The 14,805-nt window shown below is 34.0% G+C and overlaps 1 protein-coding gene across 1 annotated transcript in view; it reads left to right on the forward strand.

Moving 5' to 3' along the window:
- Window positions 1-14,805, forward strand: part of LOC125059084 (Down syndrome cell adhesion molecule-like protein Dscam2) — a 56,182-nt gene that overhangs the window by 1,267 nt on the left and 40,110 nt on the right. The gene's annotated exons all lie outside the window — the stretch shown is intronic.

Below are 14,805 nucleotides of genomic sequence, written 5' to 3' on the forward strand. Positions count from 1 at the left end.
AATTTTATACCAGCTGAGTTTCATCTTCGAACGTCGAGATGAAATTCCACCCTTATCCCCTAGATGTCCGTTGTTCTTCGAGCGTTTTTTATAGCAGTTTTTGCCGCACACCACCACGATGTGGAACCAGCTGCCCACTTAAGTATTTTAGAACCAATTAGTCCTTCAAGAAAACAGAGCATCAATTAAAAAAGGCCGTCAAAGCAACAGCAAGCCATCTGCGATGGAGAGTGTCCATGGGCGGCATTACCACGTACATCTGGTAGCCTACTGCCCGTTTGCTCCCTGTTCTATAAAAAAAATATTACAAAGTATATTCATTCAATACTGCTGCAGGAACCAAATTTTTCAAATTTGTTTTTAATTTTCAATTTATTCATTATTATTGCTATGTAGGTTAAGAAAATTGTAAATACTGTATATTAGTGTGTTGGAAATATTGTTATTATTATTATCATTCTCTTAAGTATGAAAACTTATTTGAAAACTCTTTAATGCGTGGTAACGAATATCTATATGCTTAGTTCTAGCATAACAAACATTGGTAATTGCCAACTATTTTGGACACATAAATCTGCAACCACTCACATGTAATATTATAAGACAAACAGTAAGCCTTTATCAACAGCAGGCCTGGCGAAATAAAAACATACCATTGTATTTGAAGTACAATCTATGTAGCACAGCCTGCATCTTTAATATGCAGTCTTGTTTAAGCTTAAACCAGCCATCAATTCTCTGGTTTACTTTAAATTAACGAAGAACTAAATCCGTATTTATCCAGCTTGAAACAGCTGCACCAATTAGTACTCCGGAGATTTGCGTTTTAGATTAAATTCAACTTTGTTTATATACTTAGTATGTATATATACAAGTGTTTTCTAAATGAATGTTGTGGAATAAACGTCTAACATACATCATTGGTTAACTTATACTAAAAACAAATACTACAACAACAAAATAAGAAATGTTTTAAAATAATTCGTAATGGCTAAAACTCATCAGAGCTGTTAAAAGGACTGGTTAAGTGTATCTATTTGTGAAAAGCAGAAAATCTATAAAATTAGCGTTGGACATGGAAACCATGTAAAGGTCTACAACACCAAATCTTAATCAATACCATCCGTAACACCTCGACGTCCGTCGTTCCACAACTAAGCGTTTCTTAAGGCTGATTTTGCCGCGCACCACCACTATGTGGAACCAGCTGCCCACTGAAGTAATTCCGAACCAATTCGACTTAGGGTCCTTCATGAGAGCGTACCAATTCTTAAAAGGCCGGCAACGCACTTGCGAGCCTTCTGCCAATGTGAGTGTCCATGGGCGGCGGTATCATTTAACATCAGATGAACCTCCTGCCCCTTTGCCATATACAATGTTTGGTCGTGAATAAAACATAAATGGCTGTGCACATTTGATTACAGCTATTATTTTCTCATATAAAACACAAATAAATACATGAATACGTTCCGCTAACATTAATATGCAGACCGTTATTCAAAATTGATTAGTTTGTTGTTCGGCTTATGTGGGGTTCGGCCGAATGCAAATGGATTTGGCTAATCTATGCAGCTGGTGGCATAGATAAAATATATGCTATATTTATAATATAAAATAAATTATTTATTATTATTAATGAAATAAATGACAGGCTACTTCTAATTAATTTGCGATATTTGTTTAAAAATAAGTGTTGTTTGATGATTTGCTATTTTAAAGGAGTACCGAGAGTTTTTTACGCCGGATTTTTCTCGCGGCCTACACCCTCTGTCTTCTTGCCGATGAGTAGGGATGCCTACAAATTCAAATTAAATGACGTGGAATAAGTGATATCTTATGTTCCATAATAAACATATTTTATTTTTTATTTTAAAGCATCAAAATTTTGTTGTACAAAAATATATTCTAGCGTGAAAAACGTAAATTGTTTGGTCATATCAATAAAAAAAACTATATGTGACGAATATAAGGTAAGCGTTACGGTGTCACGTGGTATGATGGTTGTGTAAGATGAATACATCCTACCTGAAAACAGTTATTTCACATTTACCTGATACCAGGACTTATATAATAAGCGAATATTTAGCGTTAGTGAGTTGGCGAGGCAGAACGATAAATTTGGAGCTTACACAGTGTCTGTTCTCTGCCAGATTGCGACCGTAATCCTTCAGTATGTCTAATGGCTTACAGTATTTGTTGACTAACGATATTAGTCTGTGTATAAACTTAATTTACGATGTCTGATTCAGGGTAAAAAAGACAAAAGAAAAATTCGCATTCGCTTATAACAAGTGAACACCTTAGTATTGTTTTCTTTTCCATCAATACGTGATCGTGCCAGTCCTGAAAAGCCTTAACCGATACGTGGACTTGCTGCTTCCACACCGCTCCATTATCCGCTTGTCTCAGGGCATTAAGGATGTTGAGACTCATTATTATCTTACTACCAGTACTTGGTAGCAATCAACCCCGACTTCTACCATCGCTCCTACCATTACTTTATTTTAAAGATGTAGCCGAGTGGACTTTAATTTCAACTTGAAAATCGTTACTATTTATGTTTTAAGATTGACGTAATATTTTTCGCTATCGCTATTGGAAGTTTCAATATCGGACGTCAAGACAAAACACAAAATACCATCCGTATCACCTCGACTTCCGTCGTTCCACAACTGAGCGTTTTCTAAGCCAGTTTTTGCCGCGCACCACCACTTTGAGGAACCAGCTGCTCACTGAAGTATTTCCGAACCAATTCAACTTAGGGTCCTTCAAGAAAAAGCGTACCAATTCTTGAAAGGGGCTTGTCCAGGGGCAGCGGTATCACTTAACATCAGGTGAGCCTCCTGTCCGTTTGTCTACTATTAAATAATAAAAAAATCTTGGACAGATTTTGATAATTCGCTGCAGCGTCGCCAAAGAGTAGGATGGAAGCGGAAATTTATAAACGTGTTATTAAATGATAAACCAATAAAATCATCTAATTAATTCCGCCAGTTAACATTGTTGTTGATAATGTCCATGATTATGTTTGATAGCCAATACTGAAATGTTTATTCTATCATGTTTGGGAACTAAATAATGATATTTAACTAATGGATCGTGTTTCAAATTTACTACTGCAGGGTATAGCCTGGAGTTCCTTGTTGGTTTTGAAGCGTGGACAGTTTATTATATGCGTTTTATAAAATCAATTTAAGTACAAAACACTATACGGACCACTAAAGATATGTAGGGCTTAAGAAGTTAAGAATTTACGATCACTAAATTTTTTTTTAATTAAAATGCTTTAAAATATAGTTATATACTTTAGGTTATTTAATAATTGTAGAAAATATATACGCATAGCGGCGATTGACGTGAAAAAACAACTTGTCGTTTCGGAATTGACCTCCAGTTATTGTCACCGCGTCGTAATATACATTATCGGTGCATATAATTATTTAAAATATTTTGATACAATTTTGCTGTCTCGAGTGGGACTACATAATAATGTATCGCTGTTATAATAATAATAATTATTTATTGCAAGAATATGGTATAAAAATGTGTAAGGTGGTACAATCGTAAGTTCGCATATTCTGCCACACAATGACGCGCAAATTTGTCTTTAAAGGAATTTTACATTTTACATTATTAGTCATATGAATTGGTCAATTGTTATATTATTTGTATCGTACATATCATATCATACTGTTCTGGTCAGACTTTAATGTTTGCACTGTTTAATTACCTCTGTGACCTGATCTCTTACTCCCGATCACAATAATTTTTGTACCGCGATCCCATGGTTGCGACATCAGTGCTACTATTAAAAGAACTACATCTAACTTGCATACAAAAACGTCGAAATCGGTATCGCTATTGGAAGTCTAAGAGAAAGGGTGCTGCTGATCGCTACAAGTACGCCTGATCGCCAGATCAGAGAATGATATTTATTGTTTTATATAATTTTTTCACAAAATTATTTTGAGAACATTTATTGGTTAAACAATCAAAATCAAATTAAAATTTCTAAAGGAAATACAATTTCAAATTTTAATCTTATTAATGGTTTTTTATTTTAGAGACAAAGTACGTACCATCACCACTGCCTACTAATTAGTTGATTGATGCCAGCTAAAGAATAAAATAAAGTAATTAAAGTTAATTCGATATATTCTTCGTGATATTGAATTTGTTATTTTTGTATTAGATCATTTGAGTAAGTAAATTTTTAAATTTACCTTTTTGTAGGTAAACATAAAAAATACGTAGCATAGTACTGTCTTTGATTGACATAACTTTTATTCATTTAAATAAAACACTATTTTGACCGGATTGAAGTTATGTATTATTATAAATTTATAACTATTTAACATAATTTTAAATTTATCCGACGTTTCGCGTGCTTTACAGCGTGAACACATACTAGATAGGCCTAATCACTACATACGCTTTGACCAACCGAAAGTACTTGCGAAAGAGAAAAGATTCTTCCCAAGATTGGTACGCGAAGCCATTGAAATCAAAAAACACCCCAATTTACAATAGAGAAGACGGCCTAAAATTGTCAAACACCTGGGATCCAATAATATCCAAATTAAAATCTCAAAAAGAAACACAATCCGCGAAAATAGAGGACACCGTGAGTCATTTTTGCCAAAACCCTCCATCTTTTAGTCGATACCAACTCCGGGGAAATAAATACAGATAATGCAACATTCAACATCTTTTGTCTTTAGTCACCGTGACCACGCACGTTGTAAAGCACGCGAAACGTCGGATAAAGTTAAAATTATGTTAAATAGTTGTAAATTTATATATTTATATTTGTTTATACATAACTTCAATCCGGTCAAAATAGTGTTTTATTTAATACGCAGCATTTTTTATTGCCCTCAAATAAGTCATATTTGTCCGTTTTTCAGTGGGGAACTTTTTTAGAAGCAACACTTATGAAATATCAGAATTCTACGGAATTAGAAATCAGAGTATAGTTAGAAACGTGTAACGAAACCTAATAATAAATTCTAATTAAAACGTCTGGAGTGTTATTAAGGTTGATCCTCAATTACTCAACGAATCATTAGTAGATTGTGAGTGTTTCATAAATATTAAGCAAGTGAGTCTAATACATTAGAACAGAGGAGCCATACGTGAATTATGTAATAGGTGTCCAATTCATAAGCGTTGGCGTTTATATAGGCGTTTTTACAATAGTTTCAAAGTTATGGTGAACTAGACGACTTATTCTTTTTTTTAAACCCCTGACTAAGTTTTTCTCTTTTTTTTTATGTAATAGGAGGCAAACGGGCAGGAGGCTCATCTGATGTTAAGTGATACCACCGCCCGTGGACACTCACATTGCCAGAAGGCTCGCAAGTGCCTTGCCGCCTTTTAATTAGTATGCTGTTTTCTTGAAGGACCCTAAGTCGAATTGGTTCGGAAATACTTCAGTGGGCAGCTGGTTCCACATAGCGATGGTGCGCGGCAAAAACTGCCTTAGAAAACGCTCGGTTGCGGAACGACGGACGTCGTCGGGAGGATAACATATAACGGGGGCAGATACATAATTACATAGGTATCGTTTACCTGCACCTGTCAATGCCATAACTTTGTCTAAGAAATGCCAGTTTCATCACGATGTTACCATAATGTCAATGGCCACCACATGATTTTCTTTTCTGATACAAATAATACTTTCTCGATCGATAAAGAAACATTTAGATTACTCGTAGTGGCTCTTAAAAGACGTTGTAAAAAACGGTCTTTGTGATGAGGACTTTTCGTATGGTTGTAGTTTTTAGAAGGTTTCAATTAATAAATGGCCAGCAACGCAAACGTCAACCTTTTGGCAGTGTCTGTGTTAACTTAGTTGTTTGTTAATTCCAAATTTACACTTTACTACTATACTACTAGCAGATTCAGCCAAGCGTTGCTGTGGCTAAGGTTTCTGCTATATTACATAGTAGTATACTATTCAAGGGAAACGGTAGGAGAACACCAGTCATGGGGACCACCATGCTTTTTGGTGGTTATGCCATTAAATTGTAGCTTTTGTGAAACGTTGGTACTTTCGACACAGCGCCATCTGTTAGAATTGTGACTGACAAATAATAAACAAATAATTTTGCAGGTATAAATTAAGATGTAAGCTATGCTATCTTTTAAGTTAGATGAAACTGCACACGGTGTGCAAATTTGATTTAAATTGTTTTAGTAGTTTAGGAGTCCATAACGGACAAACAACGTGACGCGTAATTTATATATATTAAGATTGTCTATACTACAAGAACTATTTATAGTATAGTTAATTATACCTGTCAGAATACAACATTAGTACCAATACAGCGAAGTGTAAAATAGTTTTTAAAAGTTCTACTTTATAGAAAAGTAGTTGACCATGTGTGCCTGACAGACGCCGTCAAAAGAAACTCAGACAGAAACTTTATTCGAAGCGATCCTACGACCTTAGGGTTGAGAGTCGCACGCTGAACGCCTATAGGTCACTGGTTTTGAAAATTTTACAATAATAACTGTAACTATAAAAATTATGTAAAAAAGTATTGAATTTTCATTTACGCCATACCACAAAGTGGAATTCAGAATACATAGTTTGTTATGAATATGTTCTTTCTATTTTCTTGTATTCTTTTATTTCAAGTATTAGTTTTTGTATTAAGGATCCTTTTTCGCAATGTACACTGAAATTATTACCCTTAAACTATTGTTTAAACGTAGTTTTTTATCATAAACTTTCACGAAATATGTATTTTAAAAGTAGTTTAGAAAAGCAGGCCTGTTTTTTTTCATGGTACCTTAATTTATTATACATTATTTTGTATAAATAATAAATAAATGTTTAACCCAAAATTAGGATTTTTTGAGGTAATATAATAATTTTAATTCAGAAACTTTTACGTTACGTTTCTATTTCAATCTTCTTTTTGGTATCTGTGTGCCTTTTTTGGCAAAGGCCTCCTGCAAATCCCGCCATTCTGCCCGCCAATCTCTCTGCTCTGTGCCACTCTCTGCCATGTACCACCTGCTGTTTCTTACTTTAGTCTATCCACCTTCTAAGTTGTCTTCCTCTGTTTCGTTTGCTGTACCTTGAGCACCAGTTTAGTTCGTTTTTGCTCCACTTTTCTGTTCCTTTTGCCATGTACCCCGCCCATTTCCATTTTAGTTTATTTATTTTTATTGTAACATCTATTACCTTAGTTTTTCGTAAGGATGTATTCTTTATTTTATCTATACTTTTCTTCCCTATCATACGTCGTTCCATCGATCTTTGACACACCTGTAGCTTTTTATGCTGCGCTGATGATAAATAAAGTTTATTATGAAGTTATATACCACTCAAATTTATTATTAAACTTGAAATCACGTAACGAAGGACCGAAGAGATGAAAAATTAATCAACAAACTTCAAAGAAATATAAAACTTTTTGAAATCAATTTGTCGGAGGCGCGATATTTCCTATGGGAAATAAGACGAAATATTGTTTGGGAAATAGCTATTTTATGCATTACAAATCAAGAGCGACTTATTTTCATTTCGATATCAAATTAACTGTGCGTTTGATATTTATTCCCTTAGCAGGAAAATTTTATTAATGTTTTATTTGAATAAACCCTATTCTTATCTTAATCAGCCAGTGTCGCGATGGTAAATAAATCAGTGGCCCTACGACCTTTTTAGGTCTGGGCATCAGATTTTGTATCTGTTTCAGGATCATTTGTCAATCTAATAGGCCTGTAGGTGATCAGCTTTCTGTGCCTGTGACACGCTCTCCACTTTTTGGATCTAAGGCAGCCTTTTAAGGTTTTTCTTCACCTTTCGAGCTAATGCTAAATTCGCACATAGAAAGAAAGTCAGTTCGTACATAGCCGGAGAGCAAACCTACAACCTCAGGGATGAGAGTCACACGCTGAAGTCATAAAGCCACCGCTCTGTCGATTTTAATTTCTCAATGGTGTTAAAAAAATTAAAAAGTAATATCTTGAATAATCGTCGACCGTTTTTCATCTTAAAATTTTTATTTGTTTTTATTTAATGATCTGTCTTTTGTCTGATATATTATATGTTTCTGTATATTGTATATATCGTTTTACGATTTAGATACATTCATGTGTTTTACTGTAATATTTTCTTTTTGTAGGGGAGCCCACGATGCTAAATGGGGATTTACTCGAGCGTCATAGCGACCTATTGGGTTGTGAAGGTTAGATAATAATAAGAAAAAAAATATATACTTTTCATCGGTGGGGTGACCGGCTATAGATTTTCAAAAATGTAATAGAAACTGTGCCATGGACATACTCGATCAACGCGTCAGATATTAATAGCAGTATTTTTAATTATGTACGTATGTTAATCTGATTGTTTGGATAGTGGGGGTAAGGTTGAAAATGAAAAGAAAAATAATCGAGCGCGTCAGATTTTCTAAGGGGGTGTTAAGTGAACCAAAAAAAAAAACTCTCATCTAATAATCTGACGATTTGGATGTGACGCAAAACTCGCGGTCATTAAAAGAAAAGTCGCCTTTTTGTAATACTCAATATATATACTACTATATGAATATGATGTAAGTATATAATTACTATATGATATAATCTGTGAAATTACTGCAATAAATTATGGGATATCCTCTTGAACCAATTAATATGACACGATACTGCGCTTAATTCATGATAAAGAGCTAGTATTCAGACTATTAACTCAATGGAACGGATTATTCGATAAGTTTGCCAAGTTGTATGTTATAAACATATTGACGCAACTTATATACACAATACGTCTTTATTATTTAAATGGTAATGACAAGGAATCTAGAGAGAGATGGCAGTATCTTTACGGTTAGTTGAACATTGTCCAAATTGAGGTTATACAGGTTATCGCTAGACACGCCGCGTAAGTCCAAAATTACAATAATCGATGATGTGCTTTAAGGAGCTATAGGACTCTGAGATAATAGGACTGACTCGTGGTTCATGCTTGACCAAGCCACGATCCAACGGGGTATACCCAGTTTCTATATTTGACACGAGTCGTAATTGCTGCTTGATGGGATTGATCATATACAGAGCATGTATGAGATCCGTATATTTCATATTTAAAGTGACTTATATGTAGGAACGATACTGCAACGCTATACTTATACAACTTACTATATTTTTATATGATACTAGCTGACCCGGCAAACATTGTTTTGCCATGTATATTTTTTCTAGGAATTTTTTTTTTAGTTCAATAAAAATAACTATCTGCCATAATAAAATAGGGGTTGATCGTAAAAAACGGTGAAAATTAAGGGTTGTATGTATTTTTGTATGCTGTATCATAAAAAATAAAAACAAAAAAAATTATCTAAAAAATATAAATTTAGGGATGGAACATGTAGGGGGTTTGAAAGATAGTTAGTAGCAGATTCTCAGACTTACTGAATATGCATAAAAATATTCATAAGAATCGGACTAGCCGTTTCGGAGGAGTATGGGAACGAACATTGTGACACGAGAATTTTATATATTACGGAGAGACCATAAAAAAGCAGCCTCCGCACCCCATGGAGACAAGTTAGTGGGTGCGTTGCCGTCCTTAAAAGTCCTATCTCCGACCCTGTTTCTTGTGTCTATCGATAATGTATTGCAACTTACCAACATTCATTACCATGCGGACGATAGCACTAGGGATACTCTGTACACTGTGCAGACTGCAGGTATTTCTCGGACAGCTGTCAATCTGCTACGTGGAGGAATGCTGTGTGGAGTCTCGACCTGGGGTCGACTTAAGCTAGTTCAATTTAACTCTAAAAAAAAAAATATTGGTTGTTTGTAAAGTAGGTTTACGATCGAGATGTTTACGTGATAACGTCTTATTGGTGATATAAGTTTTTGGGAAGTAAGGAATTAATGAAGATAACAATTTTTTCAAATCTTAAATTACATCTATCGTTTTATTCACACTTTTGATGATAAATTTCGGGTGTAAAATGACAAGTTTACTTATTCGACTATGATATACATTTTTCTTCATACATTCACGGAATGACTGGCAGCGCTCGAGATGAGACGGGAGATCGGTCCGTCTCTCTCTCGTTATACCTGCGATCGCGCTCGTGAGGTTTTGGTGTGACACAAGTTTCTGAACATGTCACCCGACTAAAACGATTTTAAAGACGTTATCACGTCAATCAAAAATCGGTTGTCTGTAAAGTCGGTTTACTGACGATAGTTGAACGTGACAACGTCATAAAAAAATATTGAAGGGATGGTTGCACTTAAAAAAAAAATTGTTTGATAGGTATTTTATATGGATATAGAGAAGGAGGTGAATAGAAATCACAATTGAATTGATCAAGTTACATTTATTTGTATGCATAAATACAATTATGTCAATTTTAAATGGAACGCCTCAGATCGAGGTAACGCCTCAGAGCGAGGTAACGCCGCATGCGTTATGTTTTTTCGTGCGTGCAGCCGGCTCCATCGAATTATAAGACGTTGTCACGTCAAAACTTACAAGTTTTGCGCTTAAAAACTACCCTTTCTCGCTAATCCTCTCTTCGAACACTTCTTAAAGCCTCAGCTAGCATCAGAATAATGGGCGTTGACATATCAAATGACATTAAGTTTTGCGGTCATTTGGAAGGGAAGGCTAAATTAGCCTCTTATAATCTAGGTGTGCTCAGCAAGGCGAGACGTACTTCACTTCAGGCCACCGCTTGCTCTAAGCGCAAATTCGGCAGGACTACTGTTCTCACCTTTGGGCGGGAGCTCCCTAGTGCCAGGTCCTTACATTTGACCGGATTCAATAAAGACCGATTCGAATTTGATAAATATTTTTTTTTAATTATTATTATTATCAAGGTAAATAGGATATGATTTTTCCTTTGTGCTCGTACAGATGGAGCTCAATATTTTTAAATCACTTATACACTTATCTGTTTACTTTAATATATTTATTTAATATCGATAGAAATAGGCTATATTTGCCAGTCATATTTGCCCTTAGCGTTGAGGAAATCCCAATCCAATATGTTTGTTTATCGATTTTATTATACGCTTCGACCCGATTGAAATGAACAAAGTTTTGATCAAATATTATCTTACTGGGTTATTCTAAGTGATGCGAGTTATATATTTATGTTAATAATAAATTAAATACGCTATATACATGGCTGCCACTATAGTAGTTTTTGCATAAAACAATCTTTAGCCAAAATCCGCCCACACGTAGCGCGGTAATTTCTCTTATGATAAATAAAACGTTCCATAGACGTTACAACCTTGGGGTTCTTGGCCGCAGATTGCAGCCGTTGCCCCAATCGTGTTTATTTTATAAATATGAGTAGAAGAGTTTTCTATGACTGACACAATGTTGTCAATGTAGTTTGGCTTCTCTGTGAGGGTAAGTGTTAATTGCGTACATAGAAAGAGAAATCACACACACACACACACAGCCCTGATTTTGACATGACCTCAGGCTTGAGAGTCTTGCTTAGTTATAAACATAATTTAAAATCGAGTAACATTACGAAATATAGGAAAACAGTATTATCTTATTTCAAAGTCAAAAGAAAGAGCCTTACGAAAAAATCATATACGACAAGAAACTTGGTACAACTTAATTCTTATAACAAATTTAAAATAAAACTACAAATATTAATATTTATCAAGCCTAGCCTTGGCTTTAATTGTATTTTTCAACACACGATTCCTTTTTATACATTTTTTGAACAAACAAAAGTTCCTTCACTCAATCAATCAAATTTAATAGTTGTAGCGCCATCTATGTGTAAGCTTACGAACTATAGTTTGTTCTATACTTATCATTTAAATGTTAAAAGTAAATTTTGTTAAATTCCGTATTTTTTTCAATAGGGCAGACAGATTTCACAGTTTAAAGGTTTCTTTCTTCCCCATGAGCCTAATTTTAGGAATCTAACTTAGAAATTTGCAGTTTTACACTAGTATAATATAAATCTACCTATTTATTTACCTATTTACCTTGAACTAAATGTATTCCTAAATTTTAACTTGCTAAATGAAACTGAAATAAAATATACAAACCTCCAATGCTTTGAAAACCTTACAAATCTTTATCTCTAGGTAATTTTTTACCGTCACTTTTGGATTCATATAATTCACATTAGCTTAGATAGCCCATGGAAAAAGGAAATGTACATTTTAATATCCTCTCAAAAATGTTAATTAACTCGGAACGTATAATGAAAAATCCTTTCGCATTTTCCATATAGAACATGGAAAAATTTTCCCTTTGAAAGTTTTCCTGGGTTTTCAAAACTTATAATGGACACATAAGTTGCATGTTGGTTCATTATGACATTCATATAAATAGGTTTTTATTGCTCTTTGTGCGTTTTCATGTGGAGGCTTTGAATTTAAATCGTCCTTTTTGAATACCTTACCTTTTAACTAGAAATTGTGATTTATATTATAATTAAATACATTAAATGTATAATGTTTTCAATAACTAGACCAACACTTTTCTAAGCTTATCCGAGATTTGAAGCCTTAGGCTCAGGGTTAGGAAATATGAGCCTAAGCCTTCAAATCTCTGCTGTACACCAATGAATATATTTTCTTTCTATATATGTAATTTACGCTGGCTCATACGACGAAAGTAAAAATCGTGAGAACATCTTGACCTATACAATACAATGTCATGTCAATCTAGCACAATAGGCTGATCACCTACATATCTTTAAAATTAAAATACTAAGGCAAAGACTTATAAAGGGTTCTAGCGCCACTGCGTTATTACTTAACCCCTATGAGCTGCTGCGCAGGTGTTGGCTTTTACTTTCAATGTAATCAAGACATTTAATACCTAATATTTTTACCACCTTATTAATACCTTAGTTTCACTATCGGACGTCGAGGCAGAATACGCAATTCAACCCGTATCACCTCGACTTACGATTGATTGATTGCCACGCACCACCACTATGTAGAACCAGCTGCCCCCTGAAGTATTTACCAACCAATTCGACTTAGGGTCCTTCAAGAAAAGAGCGTACCAATTCCTAAAAAGCAACTCGTGAGCCCTCTGGCAATGAGTGTCCGTGAACGGGGCGGTTACACTTAACATCAGTTGTGCCTCCTGTCCGTTTGCCCCTGTTTTATAAAAGCAAATGTTATAACCCTCACATATCTCTGCTGCTTCTATGGCTTTTCCTTTCAATGTACGCATTCAAAAAAACTTTATTAAGAACATCATATCTGCAATTAATTAAAATCTATAACAAAAAGACAATAACTAACCTGAAAATATATTATTAAAAGAAGTCTAGATACTGGCAGCGTTCCCTATGAATTACTAGACTAAATCTTTGTCCGAAGTAGCTGCCAGCTCTTCTTTTTTTAAATTAAATTCATACATTCCCATACATATGTAATGTATACAATTAGCCAAATCCTTAGAATTATTATTTACTAATGTAAGTTTGAGCATTAAAGTTTAGTAATTAGGAGTCACCGACAGTGCTCCAACTTTGATAAGCCAAGGAACTTTGTGTAAGTTGCTAGAGCACGGGGAGTGAGCGTGAATAATCCGAAATATGGTACCACTTTTCAACCGACTTCAAAACACCGAATTTATCAATGCAAATTAAGGTTTTTATTTTATTTACAAAAGCTTGCCAACGCTCGGCACACTGATGAATTCAAAGTCAATGTCAAAAATCATTTAATCATATAGGTAACACAATGTACACTTATGAACGTCAAAAAAAATAAGTATATGAAATGCTTCTAACTTCACATTTAGTGCCAGATCTCAAATCAGCATTGGTATATAAAGAAAATTTAAGAGATTTAATGTGACAATTACTTATAGGCAAACACTACATGCACAAAGAGATTGAAATACATCGATGCATAAATTATAAAATAAGAAAAATTGATTTCAAAGGGAGGTCCTATGGATATCCAGACCTACCTCGTCTATACCCAATCTTGATATCGGTGAGTTTTAGCCCAAACGCGTTCTTCTGAATCGTGGGTTTGTTTTATTTATATTTTCAATGTCTTGTCTATTTTTTATTCTTTTCTTAATTATTTATTAGTCATCTTACAGATAACATACATATTATAAAACAAAATACTTATATAATATAGAAATCGAAAACTGATTACAAAGATAAATAATAAATATGAAACAGAAATTATATGTAATGCTTCTAATGTTAACATTTATTTTATATAAAATCAATACTGTTGATTACTCTGCGTATCCAATTACCAATTATTAGCTTCATCGATTGTTTAATTAATTAAATTCATATGTAGTACTTAGTAAATTAGGTAATTAAAAATCTTTCTTGCATGTCACACTAAAGCTATAAGCACAGGACGTATTCTACAGCTTATACCATACTTAGCCGTTGAATTTACAGTTTGTACTCATTACTAAAGCCGGGCTAAATTCGAAATGGGATTTGTCCTCGTATACACATTATTCATATATAAATAATAATTTAAATTACTTTCAGCAAATAAAAAGGGAACTATTAGCCTTTGTTTTGTTTTGTACATGTGCTATATTCTTTTTCATACCGAAACAATTATTGGATCATCGGAAATCAAGCCGATTATTAATAATTTAATGTTTTATTAGAGTGCTATGTTAGTTTTAGTTTGTAAACAACAACTTTAACTTAACAACCATTGTTTATATCACACAGTACAATAAAAAGATAATGTGATAGGCTAATATCATTAAAACAAAAGAAAACAACGAATTAAAAACAAAAACCGACCGACAGCCGGACAAAGGGACAGAGGCCGTAATCAATTATA

The sequence above is a fragment of the Pieris napi genome, chromosome 19 (genome assembly GCF_905475465.1).
Source record: "Pieris napi chromosome 19, ilPieNapi1.2, whole genome shotgun sequence".
NCBI lineage: Eukaryota > Metazoa > Arthropoda > Insecta > Lepidoptera > Pieridae > Pieris > Pieris napi.